The sequence below is a fragment of the Canis lupus genome, chromosome 29 (assembly GCF_003254725.2).
Source record: "Canis lupus dingo isolate Sandy chromosome 29, ASM325472v2, whole genome shotgun sequence".
NCBI classification, from domain to species: domain Eukaryota; kingdom Metazoa; phylum Chordata; class Mammalia; order Carnivora; family Canidae; genus Canis; species Canis lupus.
In genome coordinates this window covers 8,917,092-8,937,184 of record NC_064271.1, presented here as the reverse complement: position 1 = coordinate 8,937,184, position 20,093 = coordinate 8,917,092, and the positions used below count along the sequence as shown (strand labels likewise).

The window sequence follows — 20,093 nt, the reverse complement described above, 5'->3', positions numbered from 1 at the left end:
TAACACAGAATTTCTTTGAAAGCCACTTTGCATAGAACATTGATATTATTCATGAACACTTTTGTATTCATAGTAGTTTTCTTTAACTGATTTATCTTCTTAATATGGGCATGTCTTGGCAAGATCTTAAAATCATTTGAATAAAACAGACACCTTTTAAATTACCATCCTGTGATATTTCTTTAAATTCACCAAAAGCAGAAACATAAACATTAGACATTCTAACATTCCGTGCTTCTTAATGTGTATTAGTGAGGGTAGGCTAGCTTTTATTGTGATAACATGCAGCTTGAACAATTCAGTGCCTTTAAAAAAGGTTTATCTTTTGCACATGCTACCTATTTCTTTGGGTCAGCTGGGGGCTTTGCTCATTGTAGCTGCTTAAGAGCTCAGGCTGATGGAGGCTCCACCTTGGCATGTGCTTCCACAACCCAGTGTTGAGAGAAAGAAATCATGGTGAACTGTAATATGGCTCTTAAGGATCTGCATGGAAGTGAGAGGAGTTACTTCTCACCTTTAATTGGCAAAGGAAATCATGTGGCCACACCTCAGTGCAGTGGGATGAGGTGAGTAAATCTCGTGCAGAAAAGGCATCTAAGATGACAGAAATCGGGATCCCTGGGTGGCGCAGCGGTTTGGCGCCTGCCTTTGGCCCAGGGCGTGATCCTGGAGACCCGGGATCGAATCCCACGTCGGGCTCCCGGTGCATGGAGCCTGCTTCTCCCTCTGCCTGTGTCTCTGCCTCTCTCTCTCTCTCTCTCTCTCTCTCTCTCTGCGTGACTATCATAAAAAAAAAAAAAAAAAAGAAAAGGCATCTAATACTTATTGATATTAACAGAATCCATGCTGCGTAAAAATATTTTTTAAATGTAGACAATTGCATTTAATACCCCTAGTTGGATGGGAGCAAAAGAATAATTACAATAACAGACAATGATTTTTTTATATTGCTTTTATAGCATAGCACGTCTTCAACTTTGAGTCAAATAGACTCTTTGCTTTCAAATCTACTTTAGGGTAACTTCCTTTTAATTTGCGAGGTGCGTTGAAAGTTTTAACTCACATGACAGCTTAGACTAGTAAAGATAATGTAACTCGTTTTATTCAAAGTGATCTTGTTTCCTTTATGAGTTCCCACAGTGGTCAGTGGGAAAAAGTAACATTTCAGTCCATGAATACGAATAATGAGATACTAATTTGATAGTCACCTCTGTAAATATGCTGTGTCTCTGATTTTTCAGTCTTTCATCCCTCTTCTGGCTCCTTTTCAAGATGCATCTAAAGCAAAACCGACCATAAAGCAGAGAGGAGACATTGGGGTCCTCTGGAACCTGGTGGCCTCTGGCTTCTGTGGAGTGTGAATCTGGGTGCTGGAGTCCTGCTGGCCCCCAGGGTTGAAGTCTGTGTCATTGGTAATTCTGTGTCTAACCGTTACCTCACCTGCTCCAGGCCTCTTGCTGACTCATTCCTCTCTCTCTCTTTGCTCTTCTTACACATCTTGAGACCAGAAAGGATCAGGCTTTTCTTGCATTTCCTCTAACTCATGTCTTCTTTTTATCTTAGAGGGTCAAGTTCATGGCCTTTACCCCTTGCATAGAAAGAAAAACTCTTAAAACTGAAGAAGAACACATAGAGCCTGGGTCTTGTAGCTTTGCGGCAGGTAGGATAAGGGAGGAGAAAAAGAGATTGGAAAGCCTTTCCCCTCAGCAATGCCCTGAAGTCTCTTGTCCTGTTGTGAAATTGTATGAACATCAGATGCGGGCTATTGCCTCATTCTTTCTCCTTAACCACTGTCATAAATCCTAATCTCTGCTCAGCCATGTGGTTGCTTTGTGCTAGCCAATGCACAAACTCATGGAGGGTAGAAAGGAAAACTCATAAACGATTTTCAAAATATTATTCCATTTATACTTACTTTCTTTGTTTTACATACATTCTTATAAAATACAAATTACTATCAGAAGGTAAATATATATGTGTATTTATAGATACCATAAACTCGAAGGAGGTAATATGTTTTTATTATTAGTTTTAACTCTGACACACGTTTGATTTTACTTTCTGTATGTAGTAATAGATACATATGTGTGTATATATATATATATATAAATTATAAATCAGGTAACTCAACCAAGGAGCAGCGATCAGGATTGAAGACAAAATTAACCTGCACAAATTTGCATTCTTGATCCACTCTTCAAAAGTAAAAGGTACTCATTTTCCTAAACACGGTTCTAAGCAGTAGGAATGGATGCACAAACATGACTTGATTATGTCAGTGCCCAATCATGGGATAAGTATAGGTTTGTTCAGAAGAGAGAATTTGAAAATGACTCAAGTAAAATGTTAGGTGACAAGCAGGACATGGATTGGGCAAAGCATGAGATGTTAATTGATGCAGTTGAAGCTTAGCACCACAGCCAAGGCAGATGTTAGAGGAAAAAACCGGAGCAGCAGCCAATAGTGCAGGTCCAGAACCAGAGATGAAAACTTAATTCATATCAAAACAAAGAGCCCTGGGTCTCCCACGCCCCTTCCAGAAACATTTGTGCATGATCTCTTATGGTAATTCAATTTTTCTAAAGCCCTCTGAAAGTTACATGGCAAAGAACCCAAAGCCAGAACTGGACCTTGCAGATTGAAAAGTATTACCTCCTCATCATATGGGACATTTCCTAAAGTCTTGGCTCAGTTTTCTCTGACAAGAGCTTAGTTTTATAATTTTTCATTTGTCTCTCTTTCTAGAGCACCTTCTCTTTTATTATTCTGAATACAACGATCATTTTGTTAGTTTTTTCACTGATAAGGCACCTAAGCTTGGATTCTGTTGAGTTCAATTTTTGTGCACTCAAGTTGTGTAAATTGTAGAAGTGTTCATTGCCTAACTGACACACACACTCACATACACACACATATGCCACTTGCTTCATAGGGTAGAACGGCTTCTTTTATTTATGTTTTAATATTAAGGTAGAATTGCTTCTATATAGGATTTATAAGTAACCTGACAGTAAATGAGATGCAGACTTTACCATAATCCTACATTTACAAATAGATCACGTTCCAAACAACTGTCAGTATTTTTTTTTTTAACTTTTTGAAGCAAGCATAGTTATAGACGATTACAGATAGCGGGTAGGTTCCTTTTTTTTTTTTTTTTTTTTGCAGGTAGGTTCCTAAACAAACAACCAGAAGTTTGTTTATAGACTGCTAGACCTTTAAAGCTAATTGAGCCATCTCCCTTCATTTGTTAAAAAAAAAAAAAAAAAAAAAAAAAAAACCAAGAGAGAGAGAGAATGAAGCCTGTACAATACAGAGATAACCAAGCCACATGACAGGGTAGCGGTCCAGGTGGGGCTGGAGTCTGGTCTTCTGACACCTTGTGTGGGAGGCTTTTACTGTGGTTGGCAACATGTTCTTAACCCATGCCATAGTTAAAAATTATCTTAAAATCCCAACAAAAATGGGTTTTTATCCTTAGCCAGAATTTGTCAGGATAGACTAGGTTATGCTGAGACCCCAAATTAATCCTGAAATTCTTGTGGCTGACACAACGAAAGTTTGTTTCTTGCTTTTGATACATGTCCAGTGAGTATTGGCAGGAACTCTGACTCTGCAGCCGCTGGAGAATCCAGGTGAATAGATGGTCTGCTGTCTTGCAGTTGCATTATTGGGCATGCATGGCCTTTTTGGTTCCTATGGCACTAGCATTTTATGGTGAAAATAGTAGAAGATGCTTGAGCTAAGACAAAATAATAAACGCATCAAAAAAATTCTTGAGTGCCAGTGCTTGAATAAAAGGAGTTTGTGAGGAGGAAGTGCTCACACGTTCTGATGGTGAAGAGGCCCCTGAAGGAGATGTCTGAGTACCTTCCAGGAAGGATTTGAAAAGCTGGGCCCTGCTTCTTTTTCTGGATGGGGAATAACAGTAGTATCCGTGGCTTATCAGACTTTGTTAGGATTGTGTTTTGACTCATAAGGAGAAGGGAGACACTGCACATGTTCACATGTAATATATCTTAATTTAACAGCTCCATTTGGCACATGAGATAGCTGTTATCATTTCAACTATATGGACAATGCAAGGGGAGAGCTCAAAGGAATTTGAGCTAAGAACGTTGGTTGAACAGTTGTTCAGCTGTGAGAACAGAGCTCGGGGCAAGACAAAGTGTGTCCCTTCATGTGTGTCCATGGACTCAAGGCTAGAAAGGGGCAGGATAAGGACTGTAATCCAAATTTCCTACTTTTTGGTCAACATCTCCAAACTCCACAATATGTCTTTTCAGCTAGAGGGCAAGTGTCATGTGTGATGAATGAGCCTAACAGTGAAATCTTTCACCCTGGAGTGTAGGTAAAAAATAATATACGTTAATCTTACTTCTGGGGCTTTTAGTCTGGCTGAGCTGAGACAAAGATACCATCTATATAAACATCCCCCTCCTCCTCCCATCCCACATCTCCTCCTTCCCCAAACCATATCTACTTGAATCTATTGAGACATCCATGGGAACTACTGTAATTGATGAAGCAGGGAGGGGTTTTAGCTGAGAGGGGTGGGATATGGATGGGATATTGTAGCAACTATTCTCCTTGGATTTCTGCAGATTTTGTTGACACACAATAACAGTGGATGTTGGAAATGAATTTTCATGACAAATGTGGTATTATTGTGGGCATTAAGTAAAGGCTGGGAGTTCATAGAAGTATCCAAGAGACATGTCGTAAGACTCACCAGCAGTTCCATAGGATTGGGAAGGAACTACTTCCCATAGCTTTGTACGAGACCCTGTAGAAGAAAAAGAAGATGATGCTGCCTGCCTGGGTTGGAAGCACCATGAGGTATCCAGGCTCTTATGAAGAAATAAATGGAGACAGACTATCTCAGTTGATAAAAACTGATCACAAGGTCTTATTACTGTGTACGTAAAGGCTACAAAGCCAATGGACATTAGAATTACATGCTCTTAATAATATGCAGATTATGTTGTAAAAAAAGATCAGCCAAATAAACCCATTTTAATACTTAAAATGGACGTGATTGATCTCTTTAAGATAAAAATATTTCCTGTGCTATAGAATGAAAAGCTTGGGATAGTTTTAGACACTGTTTTGCTTTCAAAAAAAGTAGAGGAAACAATTTCAGGGCGATTTCTGAAATAATACTGCAGAAGGTTGTGCTTGTAAGCTAGGAGAAGCTCATGTGAATCAACTTCTGCTTGTTTGGGGAAATCAGAAGTGTATTAAAAGCACATTCCACACTGTTCTGGTCCCAGCTTCATTCTTCAGTGCTTGATAGTTTTAACAGGATGACAGGTTTCCTTTTGTACTTTGTCTGGGCCATTAAATATGGCCGTGGCATTGCACACTGTTTCATAGCATGGAAATGAAATGTTCGGTGAGATTGATGTGTCCTCTCTTCCTGGTCGCGGATGAGTGGCTGGCACATTCCCTCACTGCCACGGGCATTCAGATACCGCTTGTCTTCGACTGGAAAAACAGACAGCAAGCAGGCTGCATTTCCCCATTTACACAAACTGTTACTTCCTTAATTTACATGTAGAAGTTAAAGACGTCACAGCAAACATCTACAGCAGAAACTTTAAAAATGATTGTCCAAGGCTATTACCCCATAACTCAATCCGAATCATTTATTTTCTTGTTTCTAGTTTTGCTACCAGAAATGATAGAAAATTTCCAAGTGGACTTGCCATTTTTTCCCCCAAACGACTTCAAAATATTTTAACTCCCTGCCTCACTTTTCCCCTGACTCTTGTGGAGAGAGTATCTTTAGATCTTTAAAATGCCCATCTGCTTTCTCCTTCAAGCTTGCATACCAGTTAAGAGACTGCAGACTTCTGTCAGCCAGTTGATGAGACTGTGACCTACCCCAAGTGATATTGTAGAAAGGATGATGGGAGGTCAGATTATTCCATGTGTGCTGTGGTGGATGATTGCAACGCAATTCAGTTTTGGAAAGTATCTCTATTTTCTTATGTTTCTTTCTTTGCTTTTCTTTTTTTTTTTCAGATGATAAAAGTAATACATGTTCTTTGGTGAAGATTTGAAAAATCGACAAAAATTTCAAAAGGAAATTAAATCAGCAGCAATTCTACCAATCTTACTGGCATTTGGGTGTATTTCCTTTTAGTTATTTTTCTCTGGAGCTGTATATAGGTATTTTTCTCTAAATCCCTCCCTTCCTGCCTTCCTGCCTTCCTTCCTTCCTTCCTTTTTTTCTTTCTCTCTCTCTCTCTCTTTCAATTTTTAAAAAAGATTATTTATGTATTTATTCATGAGAGACACAGAGAGAGGCAGAGACAGAGGCAGATGGAGAAGCAGGCTCCCTGCGGGGAACCCGATGTGGGACTTGATCACGTCCTGAGCCGAAGGCTGATGCTCAACCCCTGAGCCCCCCAGGTGCCCTCCTCTCTTTCAGTTTTGAGTCATTCTCTTCCTCCTAGGGCACAAAACAATAGTGATGTTTAAAGAAGAGAAAACGTGACTTTGATTCTGAAGACCTCAGTGTTCGTTCTCCCTTTCCTGCTGTTGCTGTACATAGCAGTGCCATGAGCCAAGGTCTCTGCGCTCCCGAGACCTGTAAACCCAGGGCAGAGCATGGTGCCTGGCAACAGAAGTTTGCTGCACAAATGCAGTATTACCTCTCCCGGAGCATATGATTCCCAAGGAAATGTGCTGTTTTTCATTTAATTTTATTGATACTCCTCTCAGGGAGAGAATATGATTATGTCATTTAATAGCTATGGAGACTCTGAGGCAGAATCTTAACCACTTGTCTCCCCAGGGGCAGAGCAAAGATTGTTTGTGGGATCCTCTCTTATTCCTTGCCATGAGCATGCTTGGCTCTCTGCAACTAGTATGATGGTCCCTTACGGAGTGTGTACTATACCCGCCAACTGCAGGAGGCATTTTGCTCAGTGTCTGATTTCATCTTCAGAATTGCCTATGACTTCATAGGCATATTCATAAATATCATTGTCTCTGTGCTGTAGATGAGAAAACTGAGGCTCACAGAGATTAAACTGTGAACTCAGAGTCCCTTGATTAGAAACTGTCCTGAGTGGATCTCTTCTACCCATGCTTTTCTCATTTTTGCTCTCCTCATCCAGTCACAGATCTGGAGTATAGTTTTACTACCGAAAAGTATGAAGATAACAGTGCCTGGACCTAATGGGATTGGTCTACCCGGTTAGTACCAGGAGAGTGCTAGAGCAGAATGTGGTCCTCGTAATTGTTTACTGAAGGAATGAATAGAAAGTATATGTGAGCTTTCTTTGTGTACCACAAAGAAGGAGGCCCATGTGTGCCTTACTATATGTAATGTAAAGTATAATATAAAGAACTATACTTTAAGACAACTTTAAGACAAGAGGGAAAAGGAAATGAAATATAGGACTGTATTACCCCAACATCACCCTTTCCACATAATCCTTATGGATCAGGGGTGGGGAGCAGGGAAAAAGTGAGTAGTGCTTGCTAAGGGTGTTTCCGCATGTAATAGAGGTTAATATTATTATTGAAGAGTTGTAACAAAGTAAAAAATAAAGAAAGAATCTAATAAACATCACCGTGTCAGCAGAAAAAAACAAAATCCATTAAGGGGAAATGGTCTGACTTTGAAAATCAATAAAGAGAAAATGGACCAAATCTCTTAACCATAGACGCAGCCTAATGTATTTATTGACTTTGTATTTATTCTCTTCTTATTTTCCAATTACATTATTCTAGTATATCAAAACACTGGCCTAGATTTCCTCACTTTCCCCCAATCTATCCCAGCAAAACACTTCCCTAACCCAGTGTTTGCTCATGTTCCCCTCAACCGGTACCTCCACAGGTGTTGGTATTAGAGCCTTTGCACCAAAAGGTTTTCTCCGATTTCTCCTTTCCCCACCACCAAGGACTTCCAAAAATTATCTGACTCAATTCAAATCTTTCTTTTGCTTATGTCTCTGTGAATTGCATCGATAGAAGGTAACTTCTGGAATGTAATTTCGTTTCGTTTAACTGGTGCCATTTTAAGAAGTACATATTTAAGTTTCGGTGGCTGATGTCTGAGCCATAGGGAACTTCCATCATCTCTCCTATGCAGCTGACAGTGTAGATGATAAATCACAGTATTACTCCAGGGTGGCCATGAGACAGGAACTAAGAAAGTACAAGAACCAGCTTACTGCTTGCTCCTTCTCCTGTGATATCCCTGAATTGAAGATGAAGGAGGATGGAGGAAGCTCCAGGCGTGATGGTGGCTGGCGAGCAGAGAATGGCTACAAGAATCAAAGACTTGAGGCCAACATAGCCTAATCCTTACACCTAGAACATCCACAGAAGCCTGGTCAGAGAGAAGCCTAGTCACTGGTTTAGTTTGTTTCAGATTTGTGCATTTGAGGACTAATAATCTTTCCCACAAATTCTCTCCTTCTTTTGCTGTAGAAAGAAAGAATATAACATCCGGATAGCCAAGAACTGATTTTTTATTTCTTTTGCTTTCCCTAAGGAATGAAGATATGAATTCTACTAGAACTTTGTGAAATGGTTTTCTTTTTAGCTTGACCTTTAACCTACAAGTGACATAATTAGGCTCATTATGTATTTTAATAAAAACTATTTTGTTGATTAATATAGGCTTTATTTTAAAGGCATTAAGATGATTGTTAGCTTAATGTTATATAATTCTGTACTTTATATATATATTGTCTTCAATATAAATCTTAAAAATTTCACATGTAAGCATTCTTTCCCTGTTAAAGGGGAGAAAATACCAGACCCATCCTCCTGATCTGTGGACATACAAACATACTTTTGGCTGATTTTAGATATATGCTTTTGAATTCTCATATGTGTGGGTACATATAAAGTCTAGAAAATAAATTTGCTTTTCCAATTATTTTATCCTATAAAATCAAAGGACAATTCACTGCCATTGTTGCTAATTTTCCTGATAGGTTTTATAATTCTAGAGAAAATGTTTATAGATTAGAGATTTTTCTTCAATGTTACTTTTTTCAAGGCAATTGTTGCCACTTGAAATTTTTCCAGAACTTCATTACTAGGTATCTGTTCAGATGGTTGCTACCACAGAAGGACCATTCATAAAGGGTATTAACTTGTCTCATATCTAATCTAAGATCCCTCTGAGGCAGCCTGGACAGAAGCAGATTGAACAATCAGAGGCAATTGTTGGTTTTCACTGATTTGGTTGAAATCATGAGTGAATGGTCGCTTGTTAGTATAGAAAACTTTCCTTATTGTTATGATCCTTGCTCAGTTTAGTCATTGCTGTTGCTTCATAGGGAGGATCCCATGCCTTTTCTTGCCCTTTCCAACTATTTCCAATTATGTATGTAAGAAAAAATTCTAGTTGTTAGAGATAATATTAAGCGCTATTAACGTTGCATAATATTGGATTGTGGTGGTAGCACCAGCTTATTAACTTATTTTTCTGACCTCCAAGATACTGATAAGTCCTACCACCCCCTAACTGGGAGTTTTTAAATGTCCTGACAAATTTGGTTTAGGGGAAAGAGCTGCTTATATATGAGTTTGAATTTTGATGCTATCCCTAGCTCTGTGAATCTGAGCAAATCATTGAATCTATGTAAGTCTTTGTTTCTTATCTGTAAAATAGGAATAACAATGTCTGCCTCAGGTCTTTGTAAAGTACCTGACAGTATCTTTGTGCAACCATCCAATTTATATTAATTCCCTTCCTACTCTAAAACATCCTTTATGAGGTCTAATAGAAACCCCATCCTTCACTTGAGTGGTCTAACAGTGGCTTTTGACAAAAATTCCTCATTTCTTTGACTGTATTCACTGTCAGGTTGGGAGGCCCCTCCATGAATCAAGTCCAAGACCATGGCATCACATAATTCCCATAAGTATGTAAACTTTGCAGCCATTTGTTTGGCTAACATTCTGTTGCTCTTTCTCACTGCTTGACCTTTGATGAATCACTGAGTGTTTCTGCTCCTCTGTTGCCTCATCTGGAAATGAGTTTATTAACAGAACTGACCCTGTGGGTTATGAGGGAAATGAATGAGTTAAGGCATGGAAAATGTCTACAACAGTGCCTCCTACATTGTTAGTTCAATAAATATCAGTTGCTATTATCAATCTAATTAGTTTATGTTCAAATCCCTGGTCACTGCAGTTAAGACATGGACAATTTTTATTGTATGCATGTATGTTTTTAGATCATGCAACTTATTTTCAAACAAATTATCTCATGTAAGCCTCCCCCAGACTCTAAAATAATCATTACCATCCCCCTTTTACAGATGCAGAAACAGATGCCCAGGAAGTTTAAGTAGTGTGGTCTTCTCAACAACTAATGAAAAGCGAATGATAGAAATGCAGGTTGGTATAAATTTTTCTGATTCCTAATCCCACATGCTGTCTCTGCCACAAATGCAACAAAAATTCAATTGGCTTTTTAGTATGGCAGATTGTGTATCACTGTATCAGTGCTGACAGATTTTTGTGTACTTTACAAAGCAAGATAGTCAAATTCATGGAATTGAGTGCCATTGTCCATGGTGTTAAATATTTTTGAGATCACAACAGGGAGCAATCGCTTCCATATAAGATACTTAGCCACAGGAATCTAATTTTGGATAGGGTATCAATAGTAGGTTGGATTCTTAGAGAAGTCAAAAATTTAATAGACTGGACACAGAAAAGACCAACTCTAAAGAAAAATTGCTAAGTTGGTTTACACTGAAATTAAGAACTTCTGTTTATTAAAACTATAACTAAGAGTGTGAAAAGACAAGCCATGGAAGATGAGAAGATATTTGTAATACATGTACCTGATAAGATTCATTTATATCTTTGTTTCTTACTATAAAAACCAGTAAGAAAAAGGCAGAGAACCCAACAGAAAAGTGAACAAAAGACTCAAACAGGTATTTAACTAAAAAAGGATTTCCAAAATATCAATGAGCATAGGAAGAGAACTCCAACTTTATTAGTCATCGGGGAAATGTAAACTATTGTTCACTTCCAACGAGCACCAACCATACAGCTATACCACTGATGGGAGTGTAAGTAGATAAAACAAGTTTGGGAAACTGTATGGTAAGTCTACAAAAGATGAACATAGCATATCTTTTGTCTAACAATTTCACTTTTAGATAGATACCTATAGTTTAGATAAATATGTATATTTTTGAACCAAAAAACATGTATAAAATGTCCAGAGCAGCACCATATAACCTCAGACCGAAACATCCTAAATGCCCATCAGTGGAATGGATAAATTAATGGTGCTATATTCCTACAATGGAATGATATATGGTAAGGAGAATAAATGAATTCATAGAGCAAAATTATTATTATTATTATAATTTTTATTTATTATTATTTTTTAAAGATTTATTTATTCATGATAGACATAGAGAGAGAGAGAAGCAGAGACACAGGCAGAGGGAGAAGCAGGCTCCATGCCGGGAGCCCGACGCAGGACTCGATCCTCTGACTCCAGGATCATGCCCTGGGCCAAAGGTAGGCGCTCAACTGCTGAGCCACCCAGGGATTCCCCAAAATTATTTTTATGTACAAAATGTTACGTTTAAGGAACCAGACATATGAGAATATACATGAGAAAATACCATAAAGTTTGATGCAGGAAAAATTTATCTTTGATGATAAAAGAGAGGCCATGGCTACCTCTCTGGGGAGTAACGATTACAGGGGACTTTGCAAGATGCTAGCACTGTTGCCTTCCTCATCTGCAGGGGATGCATTTCATGTTTGAAATGAAATGATGATGATGTTTGAAACCACAGATAGTACCAAACCCTATATAATACTATGTTTTTTTTATACATATACACCCATGTTAAGTTTAATATATAAATTAGGGACAGTAAGATATTGACACTAATAACTAATAATAAAATATAACAAATATAACAACATATTGTAATGAAAGTTATGTGAATATGGTCTCTGTCTCCCTCTCAAAATATCTCATGGTACTGTATTCACTCTGCTTCTTGTGATGATATGAAATGATAAAATGCCCACATGATGTGATGCAGTGAGGTGAATGACGTGGGCATTGTGACATAATATTAGGCTGCTATTGACTTTCTGACAGTACATCAAAAGGATCACCTACTTCCAGACCATGGCTGACCCCAGTAACTGAAACTGTGGAAGGCAAAACCATGGATAAGGGGGAACAACTATAAAGTACTCTCTTCATGTGATGTTGGTTACAAGAGTGGGTTTACTTTTTGAAAATTCATCAGGTTATTCACTATAGAGCATGTGCACTCTGTTGTACATTACGCCTCAGTATAAAATTAAGATATGAATTTGGTCTCATCAGAAAGTGTCTGGTCTTTTTCCTAAATAACACACAAATTCTATCTACCCCACATAGAGGAATGCTGAATCATATTTTGTTTTAGAAGGAAAAGGAGCTTAAGACCCTTGGCGGTAAAGGTTCCTGTGGAACAGAAAGGGTAGCGACCATTTTGGATAGGGGCCTACAGCAGCTCTGGATTTAGGGAAACACACTGATTTTTCTTTCCCCAAAGCCAAGCGAAAGGATGAGGAGAGTAGACTCTGGCAGCCAGAGCTTGACATTTAACAACTGTCATGCAGCTTCCACCAGGAATGGTCTGGCCAGATTCATGCCTTTCTCCAAACATTTGGCAGCTGTCTTTGCATTCTTCTTTTCATATCTGATAGTCTGAGAGACACTGGCCATGCCAGGTTCTGCAGATCTCTTTCCAGACTAAGTACCTCAGAACTCAGCATACTTTGTGCAGTTTTATAACTAGTTCAAATGAGAAGCCCTCACTTGTGAAGGAAATTCAGTGTGAGCCGTTGGGGAAGGCACCATGATGACAGAAGACATTTGTGTCTCAGCTCTTTTCGGTCCTCTTTCATCTGCTTTGTCCCCTTGCATATATATCTTTTTAAAGATTTTATTTATTTATCCATGTGAGACAGAGAAAGAGAGAAGCAGGCTCCCCGCGGGGAGCCTGATGCAGGACTCGATCCCAGGACCCCAGGATCATCATTTGAGCCAAAGGCAGACACTCAACCACTAAGCCACCCAGGTGTCCCATCACCTTGCAATATTTAAACTAATTCAAAACGTCATTCTACTAAAATAATAATTTTTATCATGCCAAGGTCATGGAGTGGGAGATTTTTGAACACCTGAAACCCTACTAGCCTCTTCTTTTCTGTGACAGGGACAGCTCTGTACAGGCCACGTCACCATCACCCACTGCCCCCTGATCCAGTAAAGGACCAGGTAATGCATATGGAAGCAAGTGGCACACTTAGTATATGGATCAATTTTAACACCTCTTTTCTCTCTATGATAAAATCATTTTCAGTAATGATCTTGAAATGATACAAATAATAATATGGGCCAGAAAAGAAATAGAGACAATAAACATATTATTTTATTGCATTTCCCAGTCATGTTGATAAAAACAATAATATTAAATAAAATATAATAAAACCAGAAGATCTGCTAAAGGTCCAGTTTAGGTAGCCATCACAAGGATCACACTTTATTTTCTTGATTCATTCTTTAGCAATTAATCTAAATTTCAGATTTAAACATATTATTCAAATATAGTAAAATTTTTCATGCATAAACTAAAATTTGCACTCACCAAATAAAAATGTTACACCTTTCAGTTTTCAATTTTAAATATAAGTACAAACTCCACTGGTCACTTAGGATGACAAGAATGAACTAACTCAAGGTCTGTTTCTTCATTTTCATAATCACTGTTTTATCATTGTTTTGATTATGTTATTTAAATGCAGGAATATATTGTTTGTAAGGGTTAGAGAAGTTAACTGCACCTGAAGTCATCTGGAACCTTCCTGTTGAGAATTATTCTTCAGGGGCACCTGGGTAGCTCAGTCAATTAAGAGTCTGCCTTTGGCTCAGGTCCTGATCTCAGGGTCCTGGGATCAAGCCCCACATATGTCAGGCTTCCTGCTCAGAGCAGTCTGCTTCGTCCTTTCCTTCTCCCTCTGCCCCTCCCTCCTGTTATCTCTCTCAAATAAATAAATAAAATTTTTAAAACATAAAAGAATGCATTCTTCAAATGAATGTGTATAGTTGAATCTACCTGTGTTGGGGGCTGACTGTATAGTCAGGAGTTTTTTGAGTTAACTTATGGAATGCGAATATTTATTAAAGGATAAGTAATAAAAGCATACCAACTTGAAACATACCATATAGAGCAAGATGGAATCACTCATGTCAAGCAGGGATTCATGTCAAGCATGTGAGTAGCCAAGGATGTTGCAGCTAAGACCAGATATTGCCAAACCAGCACAAGCTGAGGACACCCAGAACTGATAACCAGCAGAATCAGAGGAGATATGCAAAGATCCAAGACTCATGAAACTCCTTTAGAAAGGCAGGATTTTTTGCAGCAAACTGTCAGACTCGTCTGATGCTGACCCTTTCATGTCTTAGCTCATCAAGAAGACAGCTGCCACCTAAGGCTCTGCCGAATTGATTTCTGAACATAACAGAGATTCTTCGCTGCTTGAACAGGAGCAGCACGTGCCGAGAGCTGACCCCGACCAGAACCAGGCCTCATCTCAACTGTGTGCTCACCAACTGACTTCACATTTGGTTCACTAACTTCTTCTCCTTGTTGCATCTTGTTTGTTGTGTGACTTCGTATTCTGCTCTGCTTTGTGTGACATGTATGAAGCCAAGTGAACATGTGGTAAATGTCATCAACTTTGGAATTCTGGACCTGTTTGACAATTATGTTAACCTTGGTTTATGACTGAATAAAGGTGACATTGCATAAAGACACAACTCGTGTGCATACCTTCATAGTGTGCTCGTGACACTTACATATCTCTTATTAAAATTCATCAGCTCAATACCAAAACTGAAACCACCCAATTTCAAAAATGGGTGAAGACATACACGTTTCTCCACAGAAGGTACACAAATGGCCAATAAACACATGAAAGATGCTCAATATCACTAATCACTATGGAAATGCAAATCAAAACCACAACAAGATATTACCCCATTCCCATAAATACGTCTACTATCCAAAAAACCCCACAGAAAATAATAAGTATTGATCAGGATGTGGAGAAATTAGAACTCTATGCATTGCTGATATGAATAAAAATGTATGTGGCTGCAATGGAAAATAATATGGTAGTTCCTCAAAAAATTAAAAGTAAAATTACTATATTATTTGGCAATTCCACTACTAGATATATTCCTCAAAGAATTAAAAAGCTGGTTCTTGAAGAGACAACTATACACCCATGTTCACAGCAGTATTATTTACAAGAGTCAAAAATGGAAACAACTCAAGTGTCTCATCCACAGATAAATGAATAAGCAAAATGCAGGATACATATACAATGGAATAGTATTTAGCCTTAAAAAGCGAGGAAATTCTGACACACGCTACAATGTGGATGAACCTGGAATAAGCTAATTGAAATAAGCCAGTCATAAAAGGACAAATACTGTATGATTCCATTTATATGAAGTACTCAAAGAGTCAAACTCACAGAAATAGAAAGTAGAATGGTGGTTGCCATGGGCTGGAGGGAGGGGGTGGTTGGGCAGTTAGTGTTTAATGAGTACAGAGTTTCAGTTTTGTAAGATAAGAGACTTCTAGAGATGGACAGTTGTGATGGTTGTACACCATGAATGTACCTAATAGCCCACTGAACTGTGCACTTAAAAGAAAAGTTAAGATGGTAAATATTATATGTATTTTATCACAATAAAAACCCAAAAAAGTGTAACAGTGATTTAGAATCTGGACCAAAGATTATGTTTTGTAGAGAAGTAGTTGATCACTGACATTGTTCAGAATGATTTCTGTGCTGTGACAATAGAGAGACAACAACTTTCAATTGATTGGCCTTTTCACTCTATAAAGGCTTTTTGGATAGATGTCCTGAAGCCCCAGGCCCTAAGTCTCCAGCAATTTCCTCAGCATTACCTCCAGGGCATTTCTGTCCCTGTCATCCTCTCCCACGAGGGAAGTATCTATTGTGATCACTGCAGAGACTCTGGTCCTGGTGAGTCTTCAGAGTAGAGTGGCTACAAACAAAGCCACCTTTCTCTGGCCACTTTAGTTCCTCTACTGCAACACAATCTCCTTGTATTTTCATGCTAACAAGGATGGTGATGCTCTGCTTTGGTTTTTTTTTTTTTTTTTTTTTTTTTTTTAAAGATTTTATTTATTTATTCATGATAGTCACAGAGAGAGAGAGAGAGGCAGAGACACAGGCAGAGGTAGAAGCAGGCTCCATGCACCGGGAGCCCGATGTGGGATTCGATCCCGGGTCTCCAGGATCGCGCCCTGGGCCAAAGGCAGGCGCCAAACCGCTGCGCCACCCAGGGATCCCTCTGCTTTGGTTTTTACAAAGTGTCCATCCATGGGGAAGGAGCTGGGAGAGGACGTGGACAGCAAGTAGGCCATGACTGGGTTTGAGGCTTTCACCCATGGTGAGGGCAGGTGGGAAGTCATTTCAAGTCATTTCATTATTAAAATGTAAATCAGTATGAAAATCCTCAGAGGGTTTACCATGTGAGGTGACATGTTGGACGGAGGGGGGTCGATTTTGCCTTTCACCCACAGGAGGCTGCTCATGGTCTGCCAGACATTTTCACTCTCTTTGGATATTAGAGGTAGCAGAATACACCATCCCAACATATGTCGCTCTGACATAAGGATTATTTTGACCTGAGAACAATTGAGAATAATTGGATAAAAGAAAAGCTCTCTGCCCTTGTCCTATTTGTCTAAATTAGGTCATAAATTTTCAAAGATGTCTCCCCTCCCCTCTCTACCATGAAGAATAGAAGTTGATCACTAGTAGACCACTCTAGACCCCTATCGTCCCAGAGATGGTACCAAAGGAATCTATGTAACGTTCCTTGCTTCAACTGGCCCTTATCTGTCTTTTCACATATATTTGCCTTCCCATAATTTGCCAGCCCTAGAAGCTGAGTCCTTTGCTTTCGTCTTGTCACTTGTCCATTTTTTTCTGTGACAATTTATAGTTATTTTGTTAATGTGCTATATAAAGCCATGTTTTAACTACTCCTTTGAGTCATCCATCACTGAGTGCTCCCGTGTGTATGCACAATGCACATCAATCAACTTCTGTTTGTTGTTCTCTTGTTAATCTTCCTTGCCTGAGTCTAATTGGCAGGGCTTCAGATGGAGAACCAAAGATGGGTAGAAAAAGATTTCTTTTCCCTCTGCTACAGACATGGCCAATGAATGAAGATAATCTGGGCTTTTCTGTGCAAGTACAGGTGAAGGAGGGTACTGTTCCCCACAAATATGCTATCCAAACATCTTATATAAACAATATGGCCAATCTTCCCCTACAGCACACTCTAAAGGTATGAAATAGGAAGGTCTAACATGCTCTTCCCTCAAAGAGTCTTCAAATTGCACTAGTTTTGTGGGCCCCTTGGTCTGATTTTATCCTGATTCTGCTATGCTTTGCTAGTGACCCAAGCATATTCTCTCTCTCATGTCTATCCTTACCTTAAGTTCCACCAGGACCTTAGTTTTTTGAGAAAATCATTCTGATGTGTCATCAGCACCTTGCCACAGGCCTGCACAGGTGAACACTCCAAGACTGTTTGTTTGACCAAGACTGGGATCTCCTAGATTCAAGAGTATAAACTGGACTCCTCCCTTCTCTCCTCTCTTTGGGATTAAACCCACGTTGATGAGGAAGTCAACACATTTACCACAAAGAGTACTAAATGTGGTCTTATGTCAGTTGCCAGCTCTTCTTTCCCAAGGATCTCTAGACTTGTTGAGCAAGTCTTACAATTTGCTTTGGGTCTCTTCCTCTTTATCTTTCTACAACCCTCCTCGTCATCTTCCAGTTTCTGGGTTCCTCTTATCATGTGTTTATCTAGTAATATTGCCTATTCTGCTTCAGGGCCCTACTGATTCCCAAGAACTCCTGGTCTTTGATTAGGTACTTGCTTGTAGTCCAGTTTTAAGTACTGAGTTTGCATAGTTAAATTTTTTATAAAAGTCAAGTTTCCCTCCAACAGGCTCTGCACAAGGCTAGCTGTCCTACTGGTTTATGGAAATCTCAAAGTTCTAGTGCTGTCTCTTGCTTCTATGTGAATTCTCTGTTATTTGGCACATTGGATTCTCTTTGTGTGATCAGCTTTCTCTGTGAGCTTTGGGGACCTTTCAAAGATACTTTGGCAGGAAGAGCAGGGCAGAGAAAAAAGTACAAGATGATTGGGAGAAACCCCTAATGCTATTTGACCAAAGTCCATGGTATGGACTAATCTAACAGCAGTGGGAAGAGGATGGTTTTGCCTTCCACACCGAGGAGACATTACCAGTTATGTGACAACAGGTAAAGATGCATAATCCATTTATAGGCAATAGAGACAGTAAACAATTGGGGACAGTAATTAATTGGGAATGATTTTAGTTGAAAGTAGCAGAATATCCAACTAATAGTGCTTTAAACTGATTAGAATGTATTTTTCTCATATAAAAGGAAGTCTAAAAGCAAATAGTTGTTAGTGTTAGATTTAGCTTCTCGACAACGCTCTCAAGACTCACTTTCTTTTTTTTTCCTTTTATATTAGACCACCCTTCTTGTGTTAGTCATTCATATTTATACACATTACCTCTTAATCACAAGTAGGCTGCATGGTACCAAGCATCACATGCATATTGGAGAGCAAAAGAAAAAAAATAATAAATGATTCTAATCCAATTTATTTCTTTTGTCAAGAATTCAACCACTTTTGTAGAAGACACTTGCTTTCCTGACACCAAAGACATTTGCTTTCACATCATTGTGCAGGACTTGGCTCCCCTAACTTGCAAGGGAGTCTAGAAAGTAAATATTTAATGTTTGTGGACTGTAGCAAAAATAGGTGACGGAGAATGGGGCTTGAATATCAGTTGAGTTAGCCAATCAATACTGCCTTCCACAGAATATTATTAGATAGGATGGATGTTTGAATCTGAACTTTTGTCATTGTTTACAACTGGGAACAAAAAGCAAATTTACATCCTTTGTTAGTGTAGTTGATTAGCTTTTCATTTGTTAGGCACATAATTTCTTAAAACTACTGTTAAATCTCTCAAACAATCCAGCCTTATAGAATTTATATAGGTATATTTTGTTATTAAGGAGGTTACTGTTGTTTACCTAATATCTTACATGTGCAAGTCACATCTTCCCTAGGAGAGGAAAATGAAGCACAGTAATGAAATCACATGGAAGGATAGATTTTAGGTAAATAAAAACATTTGTTATTTTCATTTGACTTGCTTTTATTTGTAAATGATTCATAATTCTTTCAAGCGGGCTCTTTTATGTTACTAAAATAGAAATAATTGTTTCGCCTAATATGTTACATAGAAGTCAGGACTCATTTTCAACAGCAGAGACAACACACTCTTGTTTTGAAATGAGTGTGTTATCAATGTGTCCCCGGTGTTAAAATCATGAATGGCTAAAAACAACCTGATTCCCTTGCGATAGTAGAGCATTTTAGAAAAGCCTAATGAGGAGGAGATATTTCTGTAAAAACAACTTGGTCTCTGTTTTCTCCACATCCAGAATAACTATGGGTTATGGAAGACATAGAAGGAAAAGACACTCCCTCCACCTACTCCTAGTACCGCTTCCTTGTTCTAGAAGTTACTCAGGCCACCGTCTGTGACTGATATTAAGACCAAAAGGGTCTTTACTGTATTCAGAGGAAGGATCCATGGGGCATCTGGAAGGAAGTCAGAAGAGTGAATTCATTTGCTGGGGCTGCTATAAAAAGGACCAAAGACTGGGCGGCTTAAATAACAGGAATTTATTTTCTTACAGTTCTGGAGACTAGAATTCTGAAATCCAGATGGTGGCAGGGTTGGTTTCTTGTGAGACCTCTCTCCTTGGCTTGGATGTATCTGCCTTCTTGCTGTGTCTTTACATGCTGTCCCCTCTGTGTGTGACTGTGTCCTAATCTTTTCTTCTTATGGGGATATTGATCACATTAGATTAGGACCCAACCTGATACCTTCATTTTACCTTAA

The 20,093-nt window shown here is 38.8% G+C and overlaps 1 long non-coding RNA gene across 1 annotated transcript; it reads left to right on the top strand.

The window, feature by feature from the left end:
• Positions 1-273: 273 nt before the first annotated feature.
• Positions 274-14,815, top strand: LOC112678390 (uncharacterized). Its single transcript, XR_003147530.3, has 3 exons — positions 274-566; positions 10,299-10,377; positions 14,486-14,815. It is a non-coding gene; the product is annotated as an uncharacterized LOC112678390 (long non-coding RNA).
• Positions 14,816-20,093: the final 5,278 nt, after the last annotated feature.